The 7,500-nt window shown below is 35.7% G+C and overlaps 1 protein-coding gene across 3 annotated transcripts in view; it reads right to left on the reverse strand.

Annotated features, from left to right (window-relative positions):
* LOC144973562 (uncharacterized) overlaps positions 1 to 7,500 on the reverse strand; it is a 105,733-nt gene that overhangs the window by 73,428 nt on the left and 24,805 nt on the right. The window lies entirely within an intron of this gene.

The raw sequence follows: 7,500 nt of genomic DNA on the forward strand, positions 1-7,500 counted from the left end.
AATACAACCAGCACAGAAAATTATGTGTAAACCTAAACGTTTATAATCTGATCAAGAAAATCGTGTGATAACTAGTCACCCATTTGGCGGTATAAAAACAATAACAATGATCAGAGAGGGGTCTATTTCATTCACGTTACTGTTTATAAACAACCAACTATGTTTGTCCGAGCTGGTGTGAGGGTGTGTCACAAATTTCATGTTTTGATTGGTCAAAAATCTACTGGTTAATTTGGAAGCAACTCCCCATCTTACCGTGGCCATCGTTAACTTAAAGCCTGACCGTGGCCTTCGTAAAGTTATGGCCTGATATCGTGGCCTTCGTAAAGTTATGGCCTGATACCCTGGCCTTCGTAAAGTTATGGCCTGATACCGTGGCCTTCGTAAAGTTATGGCCTGATACTGACCAAAAAATGACGTCAAAATGCCAGTCATTCGCCACAAAAGAAAACAAATCGTGAGTTGAATTCAATAGTTCAACCAATGGGACCACTTGTTTCCATGAGATTTACTAACGACAACTGACTAGGCGGTGCGAAAACAAAATAATGACGTCAAACTGCCAGTCCTTTTGGATTTCAGTATCAGGCTATAACATAACGATGGCTACGGCCTGACACTGACCAAAAAATGACGTCAAAAAGCCAGTCTTTGGCCACAAAAGAAAACAAATCGTGAGTTGTATTCAATAGTTCAACCAACGGGACCACTTGTTTCCACGAGCATTACTAACGACAACTCACTAGGCGGTGCAAAAACCAAATAATGACGTCAAAATGCCAGTCTTTTTGTGTTTCAGTGTCAGGCTATAACTTAACGATGGCTACGATCTTACCCGCTTCACAATATTTCAATTTCACGTTCTAAAACAATAATAATAAATAAATAACCAAAAAAAAAACCCCAAACAAACAAAACAAAAACAAAAAAACAAAACAAAAAAGGAAGGAAAAAAACCCAAAAAACAAACAACAAAGCAAAACAAAACAAAACCAAACAAAAAAAATTATCAAAATCCGCATGATCTATCATTTTTATTCTTGTATATTTGCGTGCTCTTTGATCTGATCCCTTTTTAAAGTTCCGTGGAACATGGTGGCTAAAGAGATCACAACAAAACCTTATTCACTTTCACTCTTTATGAAGAGTTTTAGCAGCAAATCATGCCTTACTATCGGATAATCTCTGTGGCTTGTGGCGACACGCCTGATCTGTAATCAGGAGATTTGAGGTTCGATTCTAATAAGATAAAATAAGATATACTTTATTCATCTTTGTATGGAAATCATAATTCTGTAATCACAATACAATTCGGTAATATATATCTAAAAGAAATATCAATTGTAAAGAAATTAAGTAAAAACTTGGCAAAGAATATGTGACCCATCGTCTCAAAAAGGTATTATGTCGGAACGAATCATATGCTTAAAAGTCGAATTAAATTTTAAACTGGTCAAAAATATGAATTAAATATGGTATCCATTCTCCTCAATAAAACATACAAACTCAACACAAGTCTGATATTTCTGACTATAAATTCAATTTTCAACATCTTAACTATCCCGACTTAATACCATTTTGAGGCGAAGGGTCACATATTAAAAGTCGTAAAAAGCACAGTGGAACAAAAAGCGGAAATATGGTGACTATGTGTCGATTATACACTTATAATAGAATTCTTACATTTGGATGTTATCAATATAAGTAATTAATCAAATGAGTATGAAGATACTTTATAAACTGGTAAATGTTAATAATAGAATTCTTACATTAGAATGTTATCAATATAAATAAATAATCAAATGAGTATGAAGATACTTTATAAACTGGTAAAGGTTAATAATAGAATTCTTACATTAGGATGTTATCAATATAAATAAATAATCAAATGAGTATGAGGATACTTTATAAACTGGTAATTGTTAATAATAGAATTCTTACATTAGGATGTTATCAATATAAATAAATAATCAAATGAGTATGAAGATACTTTATAAACTGGTAAAGGTTAATAATAGAATTCTTACATTAGGATGTTATCAATATAAATAAATAATCAAATGAGTATGAAGATACTTTATAAACTGGTAAATGTTAATAATAATAATGAACGTAGAGAGGGATACTACACAAACGTTCTAGAATGTCTGTTTTTAATTTTTGTTTGTTTGTTGTGATAATTGCTTTTATTTCGGCACTAAATATCATATAAACTTTATAATACGAAATACGCTTCACCAGTCATGACCTCACTTCCCTAGTAATGACGCATGGTAACTTAGTAACTGACTCTAAACTATCGGAACAATGGCAGACGCCCTTATGAAATATTGCTCCGACAAGCTTAAAAGCGTATCCAGAGGAAAATAACATCATTATAAATCTGATCATGTTTTGACTTTGATACATTCTGATCACAAGACATATGAAAAGTTCTAGCCATCATGAAGAAAAAAAATTACCGATTTTCTTTGTTTAGAACCACGGCCATGGCCGTCGTTGCTGGGCGACGTGACATCAGACTATTGAATCCAATTGAGTTATTGTATCTTGTAAATCTAGCAGAGGGAATTTTGCCATTGACTAGCGAGCGTTCGATCCGATCCGAAGGGTAACAAAAGCCAAAGTTGTTGACAAGGCACCGTGATAACCTCAGGCAGTGAATTACTATCTATCTAAGTTAGTTACCACTTTCACAAAGAATCCATTGTAAAAATAAATTTAAAAAGATCTTTATGTAAATGTCTTTATCACTGTCATTTTATTTTTTGATGAATTTCAAGTTGAATAACTATTGATTCTCTCCCCCCCCAAAAAAAAAAAAAAAAAAAAAAAAAAACAAACAAACAAAAAAAAAAAAAACAAACAAAAAAAAAAAAAACATAACAAAAACACAACTGCGTTGAGAAAAACAAAATAATAATAAAAATTGAGCTTTATATAGCGCAATATCCACTAAATGTGCTCAAAGCGCTTGTAGGGGTCCCTGGTCAACAGCAACATTTAACATGGAGGACGGGACATGACGCCTGTGAGGCGATATTACAATTACAAATCGGACACAGACAACGCTGTTAACGGCCAGGTACTCATTTTACACCTGAGTACGGTGAGAGAAATGAGGGGTAAAGGGCCTTCTTCAAGGACTCAACTATGCACCGAGCGCGAGGCTCGAACCCTGGACCTTCCGATCCGAAAGCAATGGGTGTCATACCACTAGACCACATAGCCGCACAATAATCTAGTCGTTCAGCCTCAAAAGACCAATAATGGAGCCGGAGTACCTATATCCCATTTTCTGTATTGCCAAAGATACAGTAGCAACTGCTTGTTATACTCTTTGGATGTGACGTACTTTCTGCCAGATGTAAAATCCCAAGCTACCCAATCAATAGCAAAAACGTCAAATAATTATGCCCCCGAGATCAATACCGGCCCCATTGATTATGAGGCGATGGCTCTATCGATGAGCTATCGGGCGAGATCCCCGTGATCAGAATAATAATACAATAAAGATTTCATTCCGAATAACATATGTGACCCTTCGCCTCAAAACGGTATTAAGTCGGGTTGGTTAAGCTGTTGAAAATTTAATTTATAACCAGAAATATCAGACTTGTGTTGAGTTTGTAGTTTTATTGAGGAGAATGGATACCATATTTAGGGGTGCTAATGCCAACATTTATATTTTTGACCAGTTTAACATTTAATTCGGCTTTTAAGCAAATGGTTCGTTCCGACATAATGCCGTTTTGAGGCGATGGGTCACATATTATGAACGACCAGTCGCATTGACATATCTAGTTTGTTATTATTCGTTTTCCTTGTCAATCCTTCATCAATAGTATTGGTTTGGTCTATTCTTGCCCTGTCCTCTTCCCTACTCTTTTACCACATGACTACATTTAATCAAATATTTTGATAATTCGAGAGAATATATATATATATATATATATATATATATATATATATATTATATATAATATATATATATAAATTGACTCGTGTTGGATACAAATATGGAACGAATAGTGCTCGACATGTAGCAATGGAGCGAATTATTATTGTAATATTTACTACGATGTTGGAGTCAGTCTACAACGATGTTTCAGGACTTTTCAGCCATCGTCAGGACTGTGTGTTACATGAGTTTGGTATACACACACACCACCACACACACACATCTACACATATATATATATATATATTATATATATACATATATATTATATAAAACTATATTATATTATATATTATATGATATATATATATATTATATAATATATATTATATATATAGGATAGGAGTAGGAGAGAGAGAGAGACTCAGACAGGGAAAGAGAAGACGAGAGGAGAGAGAGAGAGGAAGAGAAGGCAAAGAAAGAGGGAGAGTAAAGTAGAGGACAGAGGAGCAGAAAGGTAGAGAAGAGGGAGAAGAAGGAGAGAGAGTAAGTATGAGAGAGGGAGTGGAGAGAGAGAGAGAGAAGAGATAGAGAGAGGTTGAGAGAGAGGAGGAGAGAGAGAGAGAGAGAGAGGGAGAGAGAGAAATATAAATATAGTAATATCTGATCAGTTGATAATGTGTTGCTCAAACAAATAATTTATGGTGTTCTAGAACTCCATTCGGTTTTCTGAGATGCGAGAATAAGGTGATAAAATGTGATCATTAACCGACATCAGTCATAATAAATGACCTCGAGGAATGACCGGTTCTTTTGACTCTCGGGTCAATATCATTTCCGATATAGGTCAGAAATCGTATTTATGACACCCCTATAGATAGTATGCAGATGACGTCACTCAGGCCTTTGTTATTGTTTTTGCCATCCGCGTTTGTGAGTTGTTCTCACTAAACTGTATTAACCAGACTATAAAAGTTCATGGTTACACAGAGTTTGTGTGTTGGTCCGTTATACTTCCGGATGGCAATGTTGTGAACTCCTTGGCCAAGCGCATTCTATCTATATAATGAAAACAGATGGGAGGAATACGTAACGGTGTGGTGGTTTATTTTTTGGTTGTTATTGTTTTTGTTGTTGACACTTTAAATTAGTAACTAGATAACTAGAGCTTTTATATAGAGCAATATCCACTAACCGTGCTCAAAAGGTAGCAAGTAATTGTTACTCTCAGTTCAACGCTACTTGGACCTGAATAAATTTCCGACTTCAAGAGTGTACGGCTCCAAATGACAACTAACTAACCTAACATTTAATTCTAATATTGACTTACTGGAAAATAATATTTTCTCTTCTGATATTTCCATATTTACTGACTTAAACGATGATTTTATTGGAAATTGTACAACTGGTGTGTTATAAATCCCGATTTTAACCAATGATATTGAATATTTCGTAACTTCTGAGAAGCCCTCCAAGGCCGGGCTGGTCCTGGGTCTGAAAATTCAGTAAATGTCAAAAACTGTATTTATTTATTCAGTGAAGATGCCAACGCCTCTTTATTGAAACTTCGGTTTGTTGTCAGGAAGCTAAATTCACTACGACAGACACTATCTAGCTCGCTTAACCCTCTCCTTACCGATATTTTTCAGTATTTTCCCAAACTGACAGGCTTACCCAGTTGAAACATTGATTTTTTAAACTCAAACAAGCTCTCTACGAACAAACTTCATGTTCTTATTAATCAAACAAAGATCATTCTTCAAAGTTTGTGATGTACAAAATAAATATGAATAAGAAAAATGTATGTCATGTCTCGTCCTACATGTTATGTGTTGCTGTTGGCAAGGGATCCCTTGTAAAGCGCTTTGAGCACGTTTAGTGGATATTGCGCTATATAAAAGCTCAAGTTTTTTGGGGTTTTTTTTTATTGTGTCGTAACAAACGTGACGATTTTGCTGTAGGTGGTAAGGAGAGGGTTAATCTACGAGGACAGGACAACATAAAACGAACGGATATACTCATTTGCAAGTCTGATAACCCAAACTGGAACTGGCCACAATAGACTATAAAAAGCGAAGCATTACCACAGACGCATGACACAGATCTGCCGCACTCTGGAAAAACACATATGTGACCCATCGTCTCAAAACGGTATTATGTCTGAACGATTCATATGCTTAAAAGCCGAATAAATGTTAAACTGCTCAAAAATATAAATTGTTGGCATTAGCACCCTAAAATACGGTATTCATTCTTCTTAATATAACATACAAACGCAACACAAGTCTGATATTTATGGTTATAAATTAAATTTTCAACATCTTAACATCTTAATACAGTTTTGAGGCGAAGGGTCACATATATAAAAATTTGGCCAGAAAACTCGTCTTCAAATATCGATCGATTCAAATAACTCTAATCTTGGCAAAAAAAACCAAACTCCGCCGAAGTCCCAGGTTTGAGAGTTTGTTTTTTTGCGAAGATGAGAGTCTATTTTATGCTAAACTGTCCGTTGTGTATATACAGTTGAAGAGAATACCACTCCGGTCTACCAGCTTGTAATGTTGGTTTCATTTATTGATATCCCCTAAAAGGTCACCGCCGTACTGGGGATTTCATGTTGACAACATAAGCCACAGTTGTGGCACAAAATCAATAATTCCTTACTCCAAGGTGCATCAGGACAAGTATTTAAATATTCTAAGGTATTAGTAAAATACTAACATAGACTAACCATGTGAGGCTTATTTTTTGTCCCCGAGGGTCGTTGTTGTTAAATGCAACAAGTACGTATGAATAATGGAAAGGACAAATTACTAGGAGGATGAAGATACGCATTTTTTTTAAAGAATGAAATTTCAAACGACAATTTCTACCGTTCCCATACCATTTTCTTACTTGTACCCATGTAAAACGTATCGTTTCGAGTTTTTTTTATTTTCAATATTATTCGGGAAAAATGTTTTATCAGTCCGCAAACGTGACATCAAATGCGTTTGATTGGGGGCAGGGGTGGGGGGTGGGGGGAGTGTTCTTAAATAACTCACAAACTGCTAATGAATTACCTACGTGACTCTAGCCCTGTTGAGAAGGCGCAGCTTTCTTAAATTCAGAGATTGACACTGGTCTAAATTGTGACGTAATTATTCTGGCAGCATCAGTCAGGCTATGAGCACAAAGTAGGTAGGTAGGTAGGTAAGTAGGTAGGTAACCTATCTACTCTGTGCTATGAGTTAACGAAAACTACGATCTGACTGCCATAAAAATAAACCAAATTCCCGTCTCCCAGGGCCATCGTCAAGTTTTAGCCTGACACTGACCAAAAAAATAACGTCAAACTGCCAGTCCTCGAGGCTTCTAGTGTCAGGCTACATGATGACGATGGCTACGGTGCCACTCAGCATCAGCAGCAATTTGGTAACCTAGTCGGTATTACTTATTATTGGCGTTCTTTGTAAAAAACCCTTTTTTCATTTTGACCGGCGTGTACTTATTTGCAGGTCTGACAACCCAAATTGTTATGGTTTCATTATTGTAAAGGAAATTTATACTCTCAAGTCAACAAATCAGTCTCCATTACGACAGTGTTAAAACAGGCC

The sequence above is a fragment of the Berghia stephanieae genome, chromosome 5 (genome assembly GCF_034508935.2).
Source record: "Berghia stephanieae isolate SIO BIC M18660-M18661 chromosome 5, UCSD_Bste_1.3, whole genome shotgun sequence".
NCBI classification, from domain to species: Eukaryota; Metazoa; Mollusca; class Gastropoda; order Nudibranchia; family Aeolidiidae; genus Berghia; species Berghia stephanieae.